This window comes from Arctopsyche grandis, chromosome 3 (assembly GCF_051622035.1).
Source record: "Arctopsyche grandis isolate Sample6627 chromosome 3, ASM5162203v2, whole genome shotgun sequence".
Classification (NCBI taxonomy): domain Eukaryota; kingdom Metazoa; phylum Arthropoda; class Insecta; order Trichoptera; family Hydropsychidae; genus Arctopsyche; species Arctopsyche grandis.
The window spans coordinates 20,307,290-20,332,185 of NC_135357.1; the positions used below are offsets into that span (position 1 = coordinate 20,307,290).

The 24,896-nt window shown below is 32.0% G+C and overlaps 1 protein-coding gene across 3 annotated transcripts in view; it reads left to right on the forward strand.

The window, feature by feature from the left end:
* Sema1a (semaphorin 1a) overlaps window positions 1-24,896 on the forward strand; it is a 306,626-nt gene that overhangs the window by 20,584 nt on the left and 261,146 nt on the right. For all 3 annotated transcript variants that reach the window (XM_077428190.1, XM_077428188.1, XM_077428189.1), the window contains one exon: window positions 14,244-14,293. The gene's annotated coding sequence lies outside the window, so the exon portion shown is untranslated. The remainder of the gene's footprint in view (window positions 1-14,243; window positions 14,294-24,896) is intronic.

Sequence of the window (24,896 nt, forward strand, 5' to 3'; positions counted from 1 at the left end):
TACTGAAATCGTCTGGATAAGAATAGCTTGCTTTTCATGTAGACTTCACATTTAATTTCAGAGTTTACATACATACATATGCATGTGCATACATATGTATCTGCATTTTGTAAACGTCCTTATTTTTACTAACTTCTTCTTACTTTCACTTACGATTTTTACTATACGTATCTGAAACCGAAGTATCGATATATAAAGTATTACATATTTTAGTGGGAAATATTGAAAATCACTATTTTGTGCTTTGTTACTTTATCTATGTATTTATTCTACGTATTAACAATGGATTAATTTTTGTGATCATGTGAAAATTCGATCTCGAGATTTTGACTGATTCGAACTCAGAATTGATTACTGATCACGTTTTCATGATCTAGAAAAAATGTGTGTGTGTCTGTGTATTTTAGGGATTGTTTGAACACCGTAAGTCCTATCGAACTGAAACTTAGTATTGGTTATTGAAATTCTTATGGACACGACATATATATTTTTTTTAATTTTTAAGTTTACCGGAAATGGTAGCTCCCCTTACAGGTGTCCCCTTTTTTTAAGTTTTTGAAATCAATTATTTCCTAAATCGCTAACTGAATCGAACTGAAATTTTTTCACATGTAATAGAAATTATGAATTTTATAACCTAATATTTTTATCTGAACCGGCAGTAGTACTTTTACTCTAGAGAATCGAGGTTTTTTTTATGTTTTTCTCAGAAATCTTGTGATTTATTGAACTGAAATTTCATATCTGTCAGTTTAAGCTTAATACCAAGTTATTTATAAAATTTGGTAAGTATCCGTCAACCGGAAGTGGCAGTTTACTCTTGTTCGATTTTTCTTCCACTATTTTTTTCGACCCCTTAAACATGTGTGATCTTCACGAAAAAATTCTTGTATTAATGTGATGAATATAAAATTAATTATAAAAAAAAGTTTTTTAAAAACATACCTCTTCTATAATTTGTATATAAAATTATTATTTTGAATGAAAATACCAATAATTTTATTTTACTACCGCCATCTATGTTTAAAACTAAAAACTGGATAAACGTCAGGCCATTTCAGAAATTCAAATTTCAAACGCGTCTTACACGATATTTTTGCACCATCGTAATGGCGGAGGATCCATGTACTTATATTGATGACCAAAATGCGCAATATGGCAAAGTATGAAAACGATCGGATAAGAGGCAAACTTTTTCCTGAATTGTAATCGTAAGTGAAACGTAAAGGAGGTATGTAAAGAAATGATCAAATTTTATAAACCGAAGTGGGATTTTTTCCTCTTAGAAAGTTTAAAAATGTTGTCGCCACTATGTCCACACCCCTGAACGTATCAATCTGAAACTTTATATTTATTCTTTATGTACTAACTTAGAGCTGATAAGGTTTTGGTCAGAATTCGTAAACCGGAATTAGTATTTTTTTTTTAAAACAATATTTCATTATTTTATTTTGACCTTTTAAATTATTTTAATCTTCTTGATAGTTATTGTGTATAATACTGATAGTGATTTTAAGTAATAAAAAAAATTGAATTAGATTTAAGTTTCCATACATTTGCGCTCAATTTGTATCAAAAATGCTGTTATACCAATTTATATTTCATAATGTTGCCGGTATGAGTGAATGTGTCTCTACGGTTCAATATCGAATTTTGTTTTGTGACCTTCTTATATTCCTCAAATTCATAGATAAAGTCATGGGTTGGTCACATTCCAATTTTTTTTTAATATGTGCATTTTATTGGTAACTCGAATATCGCTTATCCAATCACGCTGAAATGAAACTTCAGAGGAATTCAATTTTTTCTAATCTTTACGATGGCATTTTAATGGATTGATCGAAACATTTTATACACATACAATATTAAAGTTGTTCATTTAACTATTATCGATGCGATATACATATATTATAATTGTATTATACCTTAAGCTTTAATAATACTACATTAAGCACGAATTGTAACACATAGCATCTGCTCCTTGACGTAAATTACGTTTTCGCTATAGTATTTCCGTTGTGTCACGGTTGAGATATTCTCGTAACTCGATTATTTGGAAAAATGCGAGAAATCCGAACCGAAAGAAGATATTCTTATGGTATTAATTTTGTTGAACGACCCATGAAGCGAGAAACCGGGCGAAATGCTACACTCGACCGGGCCAGCGTCGGTTAATTGACCCTGTACCATTGTGCCCTGTTATAAATATAGATGCTGCGAGTATGTATCTATATCTATTGCAGGATCTCTCTCAATGTAAGATTATTTTTGTGTGCATACATACATACATGTGTATATGTCTTGACGAGCTGAGAAAAAAGGTTTGTGCGAGGCCTGTACCCACATTGTCATTCCGCGGCTGTAGGATGTGATCGCCGTTCAAAAGATCAAACCGGCAGCCAGGAATTGTGCGACTGACAAGCGTGTAACTCGCCCTCTTATTTCCCCAAACCACCCACTCACCCACCCTTATTCATTTATGTATTGTACTATGCTCCGCTGACAGATCTGATTATTTCTTGGCAGTCTCTTATTATATTGTCTTTGTTTAGAGGGGGGGGGGGGGGCAAGGGAACGATTCACGGAAAACTTAGTTTTTTCATATTCTTGATTGATTAGCATCGATTTTATACATTTTTATATTATAAATGTAAATAGTTTGAATTAAATGATTTAATTTGTATTATGAATTAATTGTTTTAAAAAAATCCCCATCATGAATAGTATAGGTACTTATTATGTACGGAAGACTTTTGTTTGATAAGGTCTTGTTTAAACAGAGCATGGTTAACATTATTTAGATGCATTTTCTTGGCAAGTAAACTACACTATGTTTCCAATTTCTATATGGAAAATTGATTGAAAATAGTATGTATGCATGCTCGTGCTTTGTAAGGGTTGACTGTTGTTGGTTTTATTACATACCTCCTTTACGTTTCACTTACGACTACAATTCAGGAAAAAGTTTGCCTCTTATCCGATCGTTTTCATACTTTGCCATATTGCTCATTTTGGTCATCAATATAAGTAAATGGATCCTCCGCCATTACGATGGTGCAAAAATATCGTGTAAGACGCGTTTGAAATTTGAATTTCTGAAAAGTGCCTGACGTCTATCCAGTTCTTAGTTTTAAATATAGATGGCGGTAGTAAAATAAAATTATTGGTATTTTTATTCAAAATAATAATTTTATATACGAATTATACTGTTAACGTTTGGAAGTGTATGCTTCCAATTATGATACTTTTACTTGCTCTATAATGAACGCATGTAAGCCCCATATGCGAGTACATACATATATATATGTATGTTGTATTGTATTGATAATTTTTCTTGTATTTTTAATCAAACTGGTGGGTATCGAAAGAATTTGCTCGATTTTCGCAAAAGTCTAAGTATTATATATTTATATTTCACAAATTCAAATCAATTGTCTATTTTACGATTTTTTTTTTCATCTTAAAAACCGATCTGGCATTTCTTATGAAGTGACTATTGAATAAACAAGATCGAATTTAAAGTGTGGTTAGTTTTCAAACTATTTTTTTACATTTGGGTGGATTCCGAGTTACTCAAGGCTAGTTTTTGTATCCATCGCCGTCGCTTTACACCTTTTATGTGTGTGTTTTTCAGGCTTTGTGATGTGAACTAAGCTACGGGATTAATGCACATGTACTTTTCGGACGAATGTGCTTTTTTCAGAGTGCACTTTGACGTGCAATACTTTGGAGTCGAGCCGCTTTGACCGCATTGTGCTTTGTAGCATTTGCTTCGCTACATTTGCACATTGACATTTGGGTGTATTATTTTATTTTATTTATATTTTGCAAATTGAAAATTTGATATAAGGTCTTTTATTATTGAGTTCTGTTTGAAACGTCATAAATCAATGGACGAAAGAGTCGAGCTCCGCGGATGAAAATGCAAAGTATCAACTTTCAAACGCTTTTACATTTTCATTATGGACGAATTTTTAGATTTAATGTTATGCTCTGTAGGCTAGTAGAAAATTGTTCTCTTTTACTATGTACGTATTCATATATGTACACATACAGACGAAATAAATTATTTGATCAAGAACGTTTCTGTATTTCATCATGTACATATGTACATACGTAGAGAGTGGATGAGGTTATATTATATCTATTATATCTATTATGTCTGTTTGTCTGTCTGTGTCGTATAGGCTCCTAAACTACTCAATCGATTACGATGAAACTTTCAGGATTTGTTGTATGCATGTCCGGGAAGCTTACTGTGAAAAAAAACGGGAAAAAACCACTTAATAATAATATTCGTAATTACGATTTTACCGACGCGAAAGTTTGAAGCGCCATTGTGTAGTGAAGGAAATGTGTTCGTTGGTAACCACGTTACCAGTTGGTTTATGATGCTTTCGCTGCCTGATGACTAGAGGTAGGATAGTCGCAGTGCTATCCATTGTTCGGCAAACCTTTAACAATGCATTTACAACCTTTGAACAATACACGGCCCCCTCAGGCTCCGGTGACTACTGATGACACGGCTATTCGCCGCTTGCGTTTTTCCGACAAATTATCATTACTGTAATTTAATTTGATTATTAATTATTAATTTGAAACAGAAACATTCACTTATCGAAACACATCGAGAAACAGGAACGGGAACGGGAATTGCATGCGTTATCTTGGCATTGCAACGGATGCCGGGTTCAGCTAGTACATATATAACTTGTATGTATGTTAAGTATATAATATGTATATGGGATTAAGTTTAGTCACGAATTCTTGTCTCCATTTGATTACAATGCGACGCTTTTGTGTGGATCCTTGACATCGACAATAATATAATACTTTACATTAAATATATGTATGTATGTAAGTATATTCTTGTTACGAATCAGTCTCGTTATGTAGATAAGTGATCTGTAGAGAAGAATCATGTATGCATATGTATGTATAATATGAAAGTACAGTCATGGTTTTTAATGTTGAATTTAAGACATTCAATGGGATATTCACTTTGGTGTTTATTTAGAAGTTTTAGTAAAGTTTCACTTCCGTTGCATTAAGTTTGACGCTTTTCACGTCTTTTCTGGGGAGAATCGTATCCGTTCGATAGCGATAAAGTGTGAAAGTTGACATCGTTTCCGCTAAAAGTTGTGCAGGACGAACTTCCTTTCATCAGAAAAAGATGTTTTCAAAGAAATGCGGGTTTTTTTAAAAATAGCCTTTTATATTTTATTTTATCGTCTTGATCTAATGTTAATGGATTTTCAAAATGCGTTTTTTATTTATACATTATACCTATACATACAAATGTGGCTGTTCCTCTTGTATCCCGTTCGTGCACATTAAGTAAGGCTGTACGACAAAAAGAGAGAGAATTTCAGCGCACGCCACTGAAATGTATGTATGTCAATACGGCTTCTTTTTTATATATGTATGTAGGTACATAGATACATATCCTACCAATTACTTATTTAGAATGGGATATTCAATAAAATTATGTAATGTGTTTGTAGACGTTTTAATATCATAGTGGAATATTCAAAATAACATAAAAATCAATGGATTTATTCGGTACTACTAGGGGTTCCAAAGAATCGCCCAAAATCAAAAGCCGGTTGATCGGCTTTCACCGGTTTCAGAAAATTGAGGTTTTTTATGTATTAAATTTTTATATCGATAAAAATTGTAAATATACATATTATATTATGCAAAAAAATAGTTCCTTATAAACTAAATTGACTTATAAACACTATGAACTTCAATAAGATGATTATTATATACCCGTAGTGTTATGCCCGTTGAAATTTTAACGGGTGCTTTCATACATGATTTAAAATAAAGTTACAATATGAATAGTAATAATTAATCGGAATCGGAACTGAAACAGAAATCGGGAATCGGTTATGCCAATTAAATTATGCATTAACAATAATAAAACATCGGAGTCGAAATCGGAATCGGGAATCAGATAATATGAAAAGTACGTATTTTTACATCGCGTGACGTAAGCAAAAAGATTTATGAGCTCTGTATGTTTAATTTACAAAACCTAATATCCAAAATAATTTGTTTATACAATTATGTATAAACAAACCCCGCTCATTGACCTCGCAGCCTTGAATACTATAAATTACATATATGTATATGCAGATCGCAATTAAATTATGCGCTAATTAGAATACTTCCTTTATCAGCCGCAATGGTCTACTAGTCTAAAGCGCAGTCGAGCAACATATCGGGTCGTGTTCGATCAGTGATCCGCGATTTCGAACTAATTTTATTTTTCAAATGGGTTCGACACGCGTCTCGGCAAAATTAATTTTTATAAAGTTTAGGCTTTTTATCGATTCATTATGTTCGGCTAGCGTTAGGACACACACACATAGAATAGTGTCTTTATATGTATAATAATACTTTAATTTTGAATTTTTAATAATACTTTAATTTTGACTCTTTAATTTTGAATTTTTACGCGTGATTTTAAGCGTGTCACTATTTCACTGTTTTGCAAGAACAAAATAAAGGTTTTCTTTAAGACTTTAATACTTACTTTTTTATATTGCCTTCGTTTAAGAGTTATAAACATGGAATGTCAAATCATTATTGTAATAGAAAACGGGTTTTTTCAGCGGTCAGCATAAAAAGATGTGACAAAGAAAACAGTTTATATCATTATTTTTTTTATCTATACTTACGGTTGCTCTGTGTACATATGTACACATGGAAATCTTGCTAGACGTTTTTCCATATTATCGCCCGCTGTTTTGTCTTGTCAAATATCTCGGATATCTTATTTTTGTTGGAATTCGCAATCGTAAATCCCCTCTTTTCTTTCACACTGTCGTTGACATGTTATCAAATTTATCAATATACATACACATAATGGTCACCTTTTTTAGTTAAAATATAAATTTAACGTCATAAATTTATTTACGGTGATTTAGGTATACATATGTACATATGTACATACATAAATACTTATATCACTACAAAAACAGATTTTTATTATAGTATTTTGTATATATAAAAAAATATATATATATATATTTTTTTAATACTTTTTAATATTCTTCATTTAGTGGTTCTTAATCAGTTATTTATTCCTCGACTCAAAACGTTAGGCTTGTTTGAACGGTTGCGGTACGAGAATCCTCCACGCTTTTGATGCGTTCAATTGATTTTTTCTTGGGAAGAAAAACTTGACTGAAAATATTTTTGTCAAACATGGCACTGAAATCGATTGAACTTTGCTGTAAAAAAATCCGTGTTGAGATTCTGTCATCGTCGATTGAGATTTTGCTATCGTTGATTCGATACCAACGCATATATGTATGTATACTAGTATATACATACATATGTATGTACATACGTCGATTTGGCCTATTTGCGTCATTTCAGATGACAACTTTATATCATATATCTGTGCAACGATACGATGCGACGTGTCGTCCAAAAAATACAGAAACATACTAACATAAATCAAAATCGACTTTCCCGATGTTATTCCTATACTCGGAAAAGACTGAATAGACCGAGAAAAAACCGACATAAATCGAACTTTTACGTACTCAATCCAATAAGCTTGTGTGCGCGCTTTTAGGTCATCCTATTTATTTTGTGATAAAACAGTTTATTGCGTTTCTAAGGATTTCAATAATAAATTGATTCCATGTTTTGAAATGTAAAAAAATAAATCGGCAAACGTCGTTTTATTATGTTTGACGTGTTTATAAATATAGACTCGGTGTAGAGTTTTCCGATGTAGCCACCCTGTCCCGTCAGTAATGCAGTTTAGCATGCATGCGAGGAGACGCAACCGGAAATTTTTCTAGAAAGGATAAATAAAAGATTCGAGTTCACACGAATGTTGATAGGGGGGCTAGCTTCAAACACACCATAAAATTACATTTATTCCATGTGTGGCGTCTCAATGCGCTATTCGTATACAAAACGTCCCTTGATGCGGAGACAAAACGACTCACCGCAAAAAACACAAGAATACCAACAATTGCTTCGGACCCATGCTGCTGCTGTTCTTGACTTTAGCAATTGGAATTGGATGCTCACTTTAAGCCTGACTAAAAAAAAATTAAAGTAATTTTGTGAGCGCTTTATATTTTTTTCTAAATAAATATTTCAGAAATGTATGTAACTTCAAAAGAAACCAAGTAAAATGTTTTTCCATTAAAAAGTGAGGCCGCGACGTTAAATTTAAAATTGATCAAGTTTTGAATATATGTATATTTTATTACATGTGTCATCGGGATGAAATTGTATTTTTAGGTTAGAATCATATTTTTTTAATGGTAATGATATTTTCGGGAAAAAATCTAAATATTGTATTGCGACTCGTTTCAATAATTATGATTCCTCGGATATTAAAATATCAAATGACTTTTTTACATTTCACTGTATTCGTTGTATAATTAGAAATATGTATGTAAATACCAGGGCTGTGAAGTACATACATAGGTTCAAAACTTACCGATTCCGACTTTATTTTATAATTTTAACTTCCATTCCAACTTCAAAAAAATTTAGTAACATCAACTTTTCTTACCAACATATAAAATTGTTTGAAATTAAAATAAATAGCTATTTTCAAAATATAAAATATTCACAATCTCTATAAATTGACATGTTAAACAATTTATTCAATTATTGGCAATGAAATGGGTACAAATAATTATAAGATATAAAGTGAAAAAGATAAAATTCAAATTTGAAAAAGTGAGAGAGCGGCGAAAGGGGAAATAAATATGGCAAAGGGAAATAAATCATTAGACGTCAAGAAGATTAAAATTGTAGCATTTTTACAAACCTCCTTTACATTTCACTTACGATTACAATTCAGGAAAAAATTTTGAGCTTGAAATGCTCCGACTCCACGACTCCGACTCCGACTCCACAGTCCTAGTAAATACGTACTTTATGTTCGGGAATTTTCAGTACCATTTATGGATTCATATTTTTGATTTTTGTGATTTGTTGATATCTAATGGTAAAGTTATTTCGACTAGCCCATGATAGGGAAGAATTCGCACGGGCCATAAACGATGTCTGCCCATGGTAGTCGCCTACGTCCGAATACGGATTCGGCATTAGAAGAAGAAGAATGGTAAAGTGGAGCATCAATAATTTACAAATGTGAAGAGTATATTCGTTTTGGTTGTCTACTAATTAATATGATTGGGTGTAATTTGAATTTTGATACTTCTCATCTAAATAAATTATTTTAATTAGGTTTTTCAATGAATTTATTTTTGATTGAAAGCGGTTTATTTTCATTCCAAAGTGTTTTTATAAAAAATACAAACTTTTCGTATTATGAATTCAAGATAAGTGTGAAAAACAGATTCTTCACTGTTTTGTATTTTCTTTTGCTATTGATCGAAAGTTTCCCTTGCGACGAGCCTTTTCTGCCAATAGCGAAATCAATTAGTGTTGACGATCTGTGTGTTTTCGCCGCGTTATCCATCAGTCCATAAAGAGTTAAATGCCATTGCCAATGTAAGGGTAAACAAGACGTACACCGAAAAGGTTTTAGCCGACCAAAATCAACAATCGGAATTTTCCGCGTAAGTTGCTGTTCAATACAAACGTTTCCTCAGTAGTTTTGCACTTTTCGCACTTGTGCGAGCGTTTATGATCCTCAAAATTCTACACCCGAACTTATTTATTAAATATGCTATTTCAACTAGTACTAATTCAACTTTGGGGCATATGAAATAGTTCCACTTTGCTGGGGAAACTAATGGTATCGATGTTTGCTCTGCGTAAATTTAACCCCAGTAGCGCTAACCTAACATACATACATATGTATGTATGTATGTATGTACATATGTTTACATATATGTATGTGTTAGTATGATTTCAATGGCACTTACTTGTCATAATTTAAAATAAACATGCTGTAGACCACGTAAAATGTATTTTCGGAATTGCTTTAATAAAATTTTAATTTTTGTTTTCATTGGTTGGTAATTTATTGTAGCACACCAACGCACCTTCAATGGATGTGTAAGTTATTAAATAAAGATTATTTTTTTGATTTTAATTTGCATTTTAACTATTTTAATGCTATACATACTTTTCACACTTTTCGTCGAACGAAGTCTCACTAGTAAAAATATATATTGCAAAGAGGAAAAGAAACATCGTTTGTAGCCGCTCTCCCGTACGCGACGTCGGTTGATCTCCTCGCAAATCCCTACTTGTTATTCCCCAGATATCTTATTTACATGGCTATTACAAATTCTTCAGCGAAAAAATGAACTAGTTCGCGTTTCATTTCGGGTTTAACTTGTTGGAATTTTCGGTAGGGAAAATAAAGAAATTCTCTCGAATTATCGTTCTTCGACCGTTTTAGTGTTTTGATGAGTATCTTATGAAGTACGAACATACATATGTACATACATAAATAAATGTAAGCATTAAGGTTCGATATTTTAGACCGGTTGTGTCTTTAACTTTAATATTTTACTATACTGTTTTTGAATTATAAGTATATCATGGATATATAATAATATTGAACAGGGCTAATTTTTTTATGTGTAAAACTCAACTAATGATTCAATATTTGAATCTGCCATTTAACTTAAATGATCAAAAAAGGCATATTATTTTTTTAACGGTTCAATGTTTGAACACCAACCTAAACATTTATTTTGATTTATTATATAATATTAATATACTATGTATTTATATATGTATTATGTATATCATGAAGAGAGAACAAGGATATGTGATATATATGTATATACATACATAGGTACATAATTTCGGAAAGATATGCATACATATGTATGTATATATTTTTAATTAACTTAAAGAGTCGTTTAATTCCATTGATTTCCCAGGATAATTAAATATCTCAATTGATGTCTGAAATATAAAACGAGCACTCAGCGAACACTGTATCGATTTCTCTGTGTGTTTGATGTGGCTAATCACGACGCATTTGAAAATCTTCAAAATATTTAATTTGTTATCTCGAATGGAAATTTGAAAATTTTTATGCGAAAAAATGATGACGGGGCCATTTGATTAATTTTTAATACAATTATATTTTGGCACGGTGCGCAATTCGAATAAGCACAAGGACACTTTCAAGTGTCAAACCGCGATTAAATAATAACGACACCACGGACGCTCTCTAATTTACGACGATTTGAATTATTCTCTTTTACGACTGTTTCCGGCTATCCTCGTTTTACGATTGTAATTGACGATGCGAAGGCAAAACGTCGCTTAAGCCCTCCCCAGCCCTTGCAGACTTAGGTGTTCCGTAGAATAAAACCATCCGCTGAATCGGATTTTCATCTCCACTCTAGCCATCCTTGCGGCGTCTTATGACCGGAAACCGAAGTCTGTAAGATTTTTCTGACCCCTATGAAATTCCTACGGGATAGTATGGGACTTTTGTGCAGGCGGTGGAGTGGAGCGCAATCGGCGAGTTTGTCATATTGAAAATTCCAACATAAGGTTTGCGATATGCAGCGGTGTCAATTTCTGTATTACATTCGTACATACAAGGTATGCTTTTCAGATTTAATATTTCTCGAAAATATTAATTTTTACATCCACTTAATGTTTCTCCGTTTTTTGACTAATTGAGATGAAAATTTTCCGATTTTGTTTAGGTGTTTTACTACGACAGAGATTTTACTGAGATTACACATTCACTGAGAGTACACTGAACTTTAATTCGGCTAATTTACACTTGAAATTAGATACTATTCACGTAGTACACCTTAGTACATCTTAGCTTTATTTCGAATACTTTTAACTATTCATTTGGTACAACTTAACATAAAATCTTTAATTATAAAACCTAATTTTATTAGGAAAAATATAAATAAAAAATCACTTTTGTTACAAATAAAAAAATATTTAAAAATATTACTGTATGAATTTTATCATTTGTATACATATATCACATGTAAAATAAATTCAGTCTGTTCCGTTGAGTGGTTTAGGAGAAAATTTTCGAAATTAATATTGAAATTTAATTTTCATAGTACCGATTAGTATTTTTGTAACTGGTACTAATTTTCAATTTGATAGGACTAATGGTGTTCAAAAACTATCCAAAATACACTGACACATGCTAAAACACACATTTTTATTGATCACAAACTTCATCTATTGTTACTACGTACATAGATAAAGTAACAAGCACGGTATAAGTAGATATCACAAATAATAATTTTAGTAAAATGAATACAAGCGTGGTCCTAAAGAATTCTGACGACTTTGTGTGATTTAGTGATTTTTAAGTGTTAATAAATAAATTCCAGTGATAATATTTTATCTCATATGCAATATATGTATTTATTGAATTTTGGAATAATTTATCTAATGTTGAATACATTTAACTAAAGTTGAACCATCGATGTTTTACGTGAGATATATTTGTTATGAGTGTCTATTATTTTTAATAACCTCTTTTACGTTTCACATGGTTTTCGTGTAAGCGGTCATTTTTTATATTCCTTATCTCTTATCCGATCGTTTTCATACTTTGCCATATTGCTCATTTTGGTCATCAATATACGTTAATGTATCGTCCGCCATTATGATGGTGAAAAAATATCGTATTAGACACGTTTGAAAATACTGCATCGTATTACACGGTGCCGTTTATCTGTCACATTCATTATTCACATCGGTAGTTTCATTACTTTTCGCTCTGCCATCTCGCTGTCAAATTTTAATTATTTAAACGCCTATAACTATTACTTTTTTCACTCTATATTTTATAAAATTTGCTTTATAGGTTGTCGTTATCTCTAATATATAAATATTTGTAGTTTTAACTCTCATATGTACATATATATAAATTTCAAATTTGGCGTATAGTTTCGTGTAATGGCATATAGCCGGTTTACGGCCAAATGTGTCAGATCTGATTTTTCACAGCTAGAATTACATCTCTTCACTGAGTGTTATCTGCGAGATAAGTATTCAATAAGAAGTTATGTTGTATCTAATTATTGATATCATTTACAATAAGGTTTCCACTAACACAAAAAGCTGGACCCCATCTGACCCATAACCTCAAATTTCAGTTGTTTCTTCCTACAAAACAAACTTTCTAACCAATACAGGCTTAATATATGTACACAGATCAAACAGTGATAGTTTGATTTTTAGATATCAGCTGATTTAAAAGTTCTACTCCGGTTATATAACTAGTAAATTAAAAATTTTAACATAAAAACCGTGGTAAAAAATACTTTTTTAAATACAAACCTCCTTTTAGTTTTGTATATAATATTATTAAATATTATACATAAATCAAATTCAGATATTTGTGACATAGCGGGTACGATGGTTTTTGCCAATTTGATCGAGGAACCGTTTCACCAATGAAATCAGATAAACTGGCAAACTCTGATAGGAAACGATCGACTTGGAGTCACAAATATCCAAGTCTGACTAGCAGTACTAGAGATTAGCACAGGATCGAACCTGGTAACATCTCGGTGCTAAACACAAACGCAACCACCGAGCCATACTGTTGGTATGTAGTCAAACTGACATAAATCATAAATAGCGTATAGGCCTATAGCTTTTTTCGTGTACGAGTATGTATTCATGTACGTATACATACATATATGTAAATATGTATGTACATATGTATATCCAAAGATAGAAAGGTTACGAATTGTTTTTGTGTGTCGAACAGCTGAAAAATAAAACCACATATCTTGTTCCTGAAACCTCACGAGGAATAAATAATGTAATGAAATGGAATAAAAATACTGAATGACCCCGTCGTTTCATTAATCATACTTATTTTTCAATTAGGCCGGTGAGTTTACCGCGCCACGGTCATAACAGAACCTTACCACCGCAGAGGTGAGGTGCGCAAATTATTTTTGTATTCAAAAAGGAACGGATGCTCTTTCTGAAATTTCGAAAAATAAAAGCCAAAATATGAAATAAATCGCAGAATGAACAGCGTGCCATTTTTTATTTGAAATTTTAACAGAAATTTATCATATGATGAAAGTAAATTTTTCATAATTTTATGAATGAACATACATATGTATGTCCCTATGTACATTGTAAACACTGAATCGTGTTTTTATTTTATTTTACATTATTAATACATTTTCAAATCTGTATGTAAATACAAAGTATGTAAATACTTTTTATGTTATATTTAAATATTTAAGCCGAGATTATCTGTATCATGTATGGGTGTATAAATCGTGCAATAATAATTTAAGTTTTAATTTTTTCAGGATTGTGAAGGCGAATAAAAAACATCTGAACAGAACAGCGTTGAAAATAGGTGAGTAAAATGCGGAAAAACCGTAAACGCCATAGGCCCTACTCCCGTGGAAATAATTTACATACGAGCCTTTCTTTTGTGCGAAGTGCTTTTAAATAAAACTACGCAGAAGAAAATCCGTTTGTTCCGATGGCGTTTCTCGTGTTTCTCAAATTATGCAATACATTTTTATCAATTTGATTATTAAATTTGTTTTGAACTCACTGTTGTCGCTTTTCCAATTTTGTACATGTATTCGTTTTCGTACGTACGGCGAATAATATCAATTATCATATGCTTGTTTTTCTCATCTCGAATTACATACATATGTATATGTATGAATGTATTAATAGGACGTAGACTGTTGACTACTAACGATACCTATTTTCAATAAAACATACATAGTTAGTGATATGTATGACAACTGCGGTTTTAAATTTTTGTAGAAAATAAAATTGAAAACAGTTTTCAGAACTATGTGAAAGAAAAATCAAAATATTTTAATTAATTTTGCTAGCAAATTTTTTTTTTGTTGTTTTTATTTCATCACGTTTGTTTGAGAAGTGTTGAAAGGTATTCAAGGGACATTGGTAGCACTGTGCAGTATTCGTGTTTATTTTATCTCAGTTATGCAAACTCAGCCGCCATTTTTTATGTGTGCCAGACAGACAAAGCCTTCTGGGTGACATTTGTCCTGGTTAGTTCCTTTATCTTGTAAGTGGGAGATGAATATATAAATCTTTCCGGGTGATGTTCGTCCTTTGTTCGGTCGCCTTGTCCTGCCAAGGGACTTTTGCTCGGTCCGTTTACGTTGTCCAGGAAATCACAGTGAATCTCTGATGAAAAATGGAATGCCAACTCTCTATCGCGCGTTCCAACGTTTTGTTTGATCAATGCTAGATTGAAGGCCAGAACTGACCAGAGAATGTACCAAATGGTGTCGAATTTTCTGAATAGATTTGTGTACGAAAAACAAACCGCTCTCACTACTAGACGGTCTCCTATTGTAATCACATTTTTTCAATTCATAATATAAGACTTTCGACACAAAAGAGGCATTATCGACGACTGGTCTTAATTTCATGGTATTTTTATACTTGAATCCATGTATTATGGTTTTTTTTTGTTCAAGTATGTACATAGTATTCTTTTTGCTACAATTTATCTCGAAAACAACATTATTTCAGCATTTCCAAGTGTATCGCATAAATGTAGGCGCACGTTCAGCGCATCCCCATGCAGAAGAAAACCCACACGGAGCGTCTGCGACCATTATAACTTATCGCCATCTATTATTTTTATTTTTATTTAATACTATTTACGATATTGAACATGGTGCCACATGTGAAAGTTCGGTATTGCAGTAATCAAAAAATATTATTGCGGATAGGTATCCTTAAATGTATGCCTTTGACATGTACATACATGTGCATTTAATATTAAATTATTGCCACTATGTATGTACATATGTATGTATGATTGTACGTTGTATCGATCGATTTTAGATACGAAATTAGATTTTTAATTAGGTCTATAATTTTGTCACAGTGTTTGTAAACCTATGTATGTACACATATACCCAGTATATGTCTATATACTATGGGTTTATTTTCATTGAAGTGGAACGTCGGACAGGAACGCGAGTAAAATAAAAGAGAACGTTCACTAACTATGCAGGACAATGAGAGTGCCACTTGAAAATTTCAACAGGAGCTAACGACCTACGGAACACTTTCATGTCTCTCTCTCTCTCTTACATTTTTCCGTTTGCCGAATTTCGTGAATATAAAACAAGAAATAAATTTCAAACGCGTGTCGTACGAACTGTATTATTCAATATAACGCAATTTTTCGAGGATGTGAAGGGTCGCGTCGTTTGAAAAATCTCATAATTTGATCTTGGTTGGTAGCCAAAGTATGTATTTATATAAATTCGGAAGTATGAAAGGTAAAATGTATATACATATATATATATATATATATATATATATATATATATATATATATATATATACATATATATATATATATATATATATATATATATATATATATATATATATATATATATAATATACATTGAAGATAATTTCTGATTGATTTTAGATGCTACTTCTTACATAGTAAAGTAATTTACACATGAGCGTACTTCTAATGGAATTAATTCGTTTCTATCCAAATGATTTTCATTTATTTGCATTTACATTATATTTTTAAAATATCAGATATTATACATATATTATTTGCTCTCGATTATTGGAAAACACGACATATTCACACGTTAATAAATATGGAATTAAGGTACCATTTTCCAAATTAACTTCTATCAATTTTGCTGAAATTTCGTAAAGTAATTTTTTGGAAAGGAGTCGACTCAAATTTTGATAGAATCGTAAATAATTGTTTGGACAATTTCAATTTGGCTTGCTGTAAGTGGGTTAAAAATTGATTGTAAAATCCTCGCCCATCTATGACGTCGTCAAGTAAAATCAAACCATGTAAAAACCATTTGGAGTTTTGTTGAAAATATTCAATTTATTTTTTCCATAGATACCAATGACATGAAATAAAAAGGATATATTGAAAAAAATAATATATAATAGTAACTATAGCAACTGCAGATAGTAAATTTGTAAAGAAAATTCGTACGAGGGTTTGGTTGTGGTGTGAGAATTTATTTCGGTAAAACGCGAGAACAATTCGTTTGTTATTCCAAGACGGTCGTCGGCAATATATGTATGTATGATATACCTACATACATATGCATAATATATGAGAATAGACTTAATTTGAAAGTGAACGTGTATAAAGGTCTGATGAGAGAATTGTGTCAGCCACCCTCCGCTATTATCCAATTAATATTCACTCGTTATTGTGTGTTATCTTTACCCAGTACTAGACGCGCGATACCAAGCCTCATTTTCTGTTTTGAGTGTTTATGCGCTTAGAGAACAGGAAACGGCAAATGCGTCAAAAATACCGCGTTAAACCGCATTGTGACGTTTAATTGTATTTTGAAAACGGTTTTCTACAATTAGATACGTTGCAAATATTTAGAAAACATTTATACATATGTATATGCATGTCTCTCATACGGTGTCTTTCTTTCGAATGTTATCAAATTAAATAATAATTCACATATATAATGTTTAAATATTTTATGTGACATTATAATATTTTTCTTGACAACTTTTACTTTTGGCGAGTTGAAATATGTCAATCCTCATATTATACATATTTAAAATTTCAGTGCAATTTTGAATTTACTGTTATGTTATTATTAACGTACCTATGTAATGCATAGGTATATTGTTTTCATAGTATTAGGTATTCCCGAAATTAATGTCGTTTTTGTAATATGCAATTTTGACTCGATCTCTTTCGGTTCGTTGACAAGTATTGACGTGTCTTGTGTTTTTTTTCTTCTTCTGGATTCGTTGCGTTCCTTTTTAACAGAAAAAAAATCTTTTGTACCCCATCCACAAAAAATTATAGAGACGTGTCCATCAGAAGCTCATTTAAGGAGCAGTATGTTATTGTAGTTTCACGCGAAAAAAAGTGCCGTAGAGGCTTCAAAATTCATTTGCGACATATACGGCGATATACTGGATGTAAGGAAGTACCAACGTTGGTTTAACAAATTTCAATCGGGCAATCTCAGCTTGGATGACGAGCCTCGAAGTGGACGGATTAAGCATCTCTAAAGGCGGATATGGAAGCAAATCCAATTTTGACTCTTGATGAATTATCGCAAATCCAATGTTGACTCTTGATGATATACATATATCTTGATGAATTATAAATAATTAAAAAAATTTAGTTTGAATTTTACTATGAAAAACGACATTAATTCCGGGACGACCTAATACGAGTACATTAGGATCACATACTTTAATATTTTTTTTAAATAAAAAGGTGGATGATTTATTTGCAACAAACATATATAAAATTTAGCACAAAGTCTTATGACGGTGATTGCGAATATAAAGGTACATACAATGTACATCGTTATTTTGTGCATCCTGCACTCTGCTTGCATACACGCCAGTAAGGCACATGACTTGCATTCAGCTGCACATTTTTAGCTTAAAATGTCACCAGTTATAAATATAACTTAATTCCTTAAATGAGTTTTCTTTTATGTGGGAAATTTTAGACATACATATGTATGTAGGTACATAAGTTTAATGAAAAGTTTCGACAAAATCGTTAGTCTCATGTTCGAGAAAAATTTGGCAAATGTTTATATGTACTATGTATGTACATATATACATATGTACATACATACATACATACATATATACATGTATACAAGATTATCTCGTTTAATAGCATAGGATAGAAAATAAGTTATTTCGTCATTTGTAAATAATTCCATCGCGCCAAAATAAAGAGTAATTTGTAACCAAATAACAAACACAATCAGAAAAAAATGATATTAAAAGAGCCAACAATTTCGACATTTCTCCTAAAATGCTCAATGTTTCATCAGGGTCGACTCACTCATCCACCTAGATGCCATTCAATTTCACAAGTATGGAATAATAATGGCACGTAGAGAGCGCCCCCCCCCCCCGGCTGAGGCAATTCTATTCAATTATGGCGGCGGAAAATCCGTGGACAATGTGTAGATAGGCAGGATAAGGTATTTACAACAATACAACTATTATATGGAGGAGATATAAGCACGAATGGGGGACGACTTTTCGTCACAAAGGTAAAATAAACAGTCGTTTGCACCTACGAACAACTATTATACTCCACATACGCTAAACAAACCACACGAAAGCACTGTTAAACATATTCTTTAAATTTTGGTTGCATAGTATCCGTCCCCTGCATTCAAAAATTACATACGCTGGAATTTTGCACAATATCTTCATTCAATTGAATATACGTATAAAAGAGTGATGAATGATCTGACGAAAAGGAATTTTTTCAACACGTCTTACCACAGTTATATATTTCAATTTTTATGAATTATTGAACTTTTTATGGGGTTTTAGTGTCCTCAGTCGTGGCAGGTAGATGCTCGTAGGGCGTGTAGATAATTGCGCGAAAAGGCCATTTCATCATTTTTCGATTGCACTATTATTATCATCGGATGAAATATGTTCGGGTCCGTTGTCTACTATTCCTTTTTTTATTTCTACTCTTTTGTTACGAGGTTGCGTCCGTCGAGGGTCCGGTAAGCGATAAAAAAATCCCTCATAACCGGACTTGGCAACCATAAAACTGGATACGCCCTCAGGGAAACGGTGCCGGGTTTGACACACTTAGGTATCCATTCACGTCCCGGGAAAATCATAGCATTTTCCGAAATTAGAAGAAGTGCTGACGTAATCATTGAACAGCTCACAAGCATCGTGTGTTTTCATCATTACGTGTTAATAATAATTAATGAAGGCATGATTTTTTTCTCATACGCATATACGTTTTGGAAATTTATTTATATTGTTTTAATTCGCATGTGTAAGTAAATCTTGGTGGGGAAAAATTCGATGTTTGCGGTGATTTAAAATTTATTTTTATTTTCGATCGTTTCGTATTTTTAATGTTATCGTAAAAAAGTCTTTGAAGTTGCGTCAATGAGCTTACTGTATTTACTGACGGCAAATTACTTAATTAATTACGTGGGCTTTTATTTTACTCGATTTTGCAGGAAATTTCCCTTTTGAGTGTACGTCAAGGAATCGTTTACTTGTAATTAATTAAAATGAAATTTATCATTTTATTATGATATAAGTATGTGTTTTTCTTTCTAATGTAACGGTTACTCATTTTTTTTTTGGTATAAAATATTCATTCATACTGATTGTTTTAAATCATTCAACAAATGGGTACAAAATTGAAACGTACGTTTTCCGTTTCCCTGAGATATTGTTTTTTAAAAGCGACCAATAATAAGATTTTCTCGTATTTTATTTTTGTTTCGTTCGTGATTTTTTTGTTATTGTCATAACACATTTTATTAAATAATATTTCAATAAATATCAATACTTTGTCAACATTTAACGTATATTTTGATGTGTTTTATATTTTCCTCTTTAGAATTTTGAGGTTTATATGGTTGAAAATTGGTAAAATTGCAATAGAGTTATCATGCAATTACTTTCGCGGCTTTTATTTTGAATAAGGTGGTCTCACTGTCGCACACAATTTTGACCCTTAAATAATGAGGATTATCGTGACAACATGACGTGACATGATGGATCAGTGAAAAGGTATCGCAGTTTACCCTCATCATGCAGTTTTTTTTCAACCATCGACCCCTTAACCGCACATGCTTCATATAAAACTTTTTACGATCCTATTAACGCTTCTTGTAATATGCGAAAGGTTGTTTTTATTACATGATTTACTTCAGAGTCGACCTTGGTTGGTTTAAAAATTTCCATGTATTTTTCTATTACAGATTATTAGTTGATACCTGTTTTCTAGGAGACAGCTTAAAATTTAAAAAAATCCAAATATTTATACAATATGTACGCAATTGACAAACTCATAAAATTGTATTGAACTTATTTTTTATTGTTCATTTTTTTATAAATATGGTAAATGACATTAAGATGGCGCTATTTTTGTAAATACATACATATGTATATGCACATACAGTATGTGTTAAGCTTTGGTTTTATCGGTGTTTTCTTCAGTTTGCTAAAATGTCGAGAGCTTCTTTCCCTTGCACTACAATCTTTACTAAAAACATCGAATGTGGTAGACTATTTTGGTCTCTATTGGAATATCGTGATTACTTCGTTTTCCTTTCAGTGAAATCAATCGGTCGTGATGGTTTGTGCAATCGCGTAGATCAGTGGTTTTCATTCTCTTTCATATCCCGACCGTATCCTCTTTGTACGCACCCCCTCAGATAGACATATGAACATATGTACTTATATATACAACATTTGTTGTATATGTATGTGTGATTTCGTGTTTTGGGATTTATATCGGAAGCCCCTATATCAAATCACAATGTTTAATTCAATACGTTTTGCGGACACAAGCATTCGGCGAAAGGTCAGCATATATCGGTCACTCAGATTGAAAGGGACAACTTTTTCGCATTAAGATGTTAAAAGGGATGGAATAGAAAAACAAATGTCAAATCGATACAAATGTTCTCTTGTGCTGGGGTGCTTTCTATCAATTTGGTCGTAGAATGTAGATGTTAAATTGATTTTTATTTAATATACATACATATGTATTTATGTACATATATGTATGTATACTATATGTATCTATGTATGTATAGTTAGAATTAATTATAGATGAATGGAACGTCGATAAGAGTAATCGTTATAAAGTGTCGGATAAGTCGCTGAAGCCCGGTCGTTTCTCATCGTTTTTCGCATGGAAGTAGTAAATAAATATCACTTTTAAGTGCAGATAGCTCTTGCGTAAGTTTTTATTATTATTACATTTAACTTTTTTCGTCTAAAAAATTCGTCTAAAAAGGGACGTTTCAATTTCCTGTAATGAAACGCCTCAGCGAAAATACTTGTTTGCCCCTTTGATCGCCGTGATTGATTGATGTCGTTGATGTAGCCGATCTTCTTTTTTCATCAGATCAGATTTGAAGAGGATCCCGATTTCGCTTTAACTTGGAAAATTCTTTGATATCAAAAGAAGGTGAAAAAAGGGGCTCTTGGACCGTGCCGGAAAAATCGCGGAACTACATATGTAAACGTCAAAATTAAATATTTACCGGACAAAGGGCCAACTAATCATTTTCTGCGAAAATCGTGCCTTGATTTTCGGTGTGTTGTTGTGTAGATATCTCTTGTGTACATTGTTGATGTTTTATAGGGGAACGATAATAGTAACTAGTGGTATAAGAGAACGGCTAGCCTAGGGTGAATGTAGGTGCCGGTGTGATTAACGAAAGAGTTATCCGAGCATGTAATTGGACGTTATGAGAGCAGATTAGGCTGGGGTATATTAGACGAAGCCCAGCGTGTGATCCTTGCTTTGTCAGAATGGTCCTGACTCGACCTACAGGGTTGGCTCAAGGGTCGCCGATTTTTTTTTTGACCTGTCAAATACACCTACAATTCTACTGACCGAATTTTTCTCCTTAATTGAGACTGCGTGGTTCATTTACTATTTTTGGCAATCGATCACTTAATCGGGTAAAGATTTTTTTCTATTGAAGCTATTACATATAAACCAACTATGGATGTAGTTAAATTATTTTTAGAAATTATCATATGTACATACATATGTTTACAAAATATGATAATTATCAAAATAATTAATTATCATATGTTTACCAAATATGTCAACGATATCTAAGGTCTTGTAATATTGTATGTACATAAATACATATGTATATTTTATGTTTGAAAACCCACAATAGTTCTCCTTCTTGTGTTTCATTTTCTCGGGAGATGGGTTTAGGCTTAATCCTTTAGCGAAATTAGCTGTTGAAAAGGATTATGTTGCTTTATGCGTGGATTTCCGAAAAGCAATCTTTTCCCCTATCTACTCTTCTTATTCTTTTTTAAACGAATAAAATTTCAATTATCTATTAAGTTTAACGAAATTTCGACCATAACATAGAAAGGAAGTTCCGTGTTTGATTTTACATTTTTTTTAGGAATTTCTTACGTGTGTCTTATTATCTAATTTTTGCGAATCAGCATGGTTTAATTTTGAAAAAACGAAATCGCGTTAATTTTCAAAAATTTATTAAGAAGATTTGGGTGAAATCTTATGGAATTTCTGATCCGTGTACTCTGTAATTACGTCTCGTTTACTAACTTGGAATTCCGACGGACGTCTACGAACGTCGCGTTCCGTTTTAATTACATAAATTACTTCATCTCCAGTCGATTCTAGCATGGAAATGATGCCAAGGGTGAAGAGCCCACTCTCGTACTCACCCCCTAAAAATAAAGTATTAATTTATTTTTGGAATTGCCATAGATGAGAATTTCAGCCAATTTAGCGAGCACGTTCAGGATTTCTGATATCCTAAAACCTCTTCTAAATTTATCTACTGGGTTCATACTACATATGTATGTACATATGTATATAAATATTGTGTACTAGTGGTTTTACCCGGCTTCTCTCGGTATTTATAATATAAACCGCTTAAACATGGTTAATCTAATAGTAAACATTTTTTTTAATCTATTTGAATAGTTTTATTTTATTTAAATTTATTTGAATATTCATTTGGTTTTTTTCATTAAATTTAACGTCATGGATTCTACCACCCACACGTTACATACATACATTAAACCTTACATAGTTCCATACATACAAAGTCTCTTTCGAAATTATATATCAAGATATAAGATATACTAGTAAAGTAATGTGTATGCATCCATTTGTACATATATTGTTAAATCAATATTATTTGGTATTGAAGTTCGAATCAAACCATTATACAAAGGGTTTTGTAGGTATATAAACTTTATCCTTTTGTATATGTATTTCTATTTTCATAGTAAGTTTCTTAATTGTTACAATTTCTATTTACTTAATAATCATTTTCAATTGATTAATTGTCCAAATACATATTCAAGAATATAATTTCTTCATTTATGAAATATTTTCCTTGGTTTTGTGAACTGTATGAGTTTGCTTGTCCTTGAAAATTCAACAAATTTTCGAGGTTTTTCTTGAAAAGCTTGCAATGATGCTATTCAAAACTGGCGTACGTTAATATGATGTTGTTTTCGATTCTCTGATATTTTCCGTTATTTTTTTTAATGTTGACCTTTCATTCAGGTGAAATTAAATGAAATTAAACGAAAAAGAAAATTTGTTTTGATTTATATTTATTGCAAAAAAGTCACCCCCACATTAATACTAGAGCCCTGGCGGTCTTACAACCATGAAACTTGACAATAGGAAAACATTAAGTGCATATGTCGTAAATAAATTGTACTTTCCCTAATCGCAACACATTGTGTTCACCGCTTTTGTTTTCCGGTTTTTATAATCTATTACTGCTTGATGAACTAAGTTGTGTATTTTTCAATGGTGAGGTTTGAAAGTGAGACAGAAAATCCTAATAAAAATTATGATGGAGTTGCAAAATGTTCTCTGGGGATCAACAATCCTCTCATTGTTGTAAAATATATAACGCTTCGTTAGTACTTCCCGCTTGATGCCTTCAAGTCCCCTTTGTAAGACATAACTCAATTAAAAAGTTTTTAATTAAATAGATTAAAAGAAGAAATTCTTTCATTTCAGAACGGCGAATTATTTTATCTTGTTTGCATTATCTATCAATATATCTCAAGGAAAATTGCGTTGCGACGATTAAATAAAGTAAAAATTGATCCTCGCAATTAAACGACCCACTGCCGTTAGTTATTATATGTATAAGATCTACGTAGGTACTTACACATGTGAAACTTTTTGAGTTTCGTAAATAAGATAAGTTCGTTTTTGGGGTTGTAAAATTGGAGCGTGATGATATATTTGCGCGTTTAAAAGTCGTATCGCTGAGTTGACAGTTGGAAATGTTCCTCGGGGACCGGCGCAAACAAACATGAGTCATTCGCTATGATGTCTTTATGGAAATAACTCGTCGCATCTCCCCATCTCTTTCGCTTTCTCTCCCTTTTTCATTCTATGAAGTATTTCGTTTAGGTTTATACGTATATGT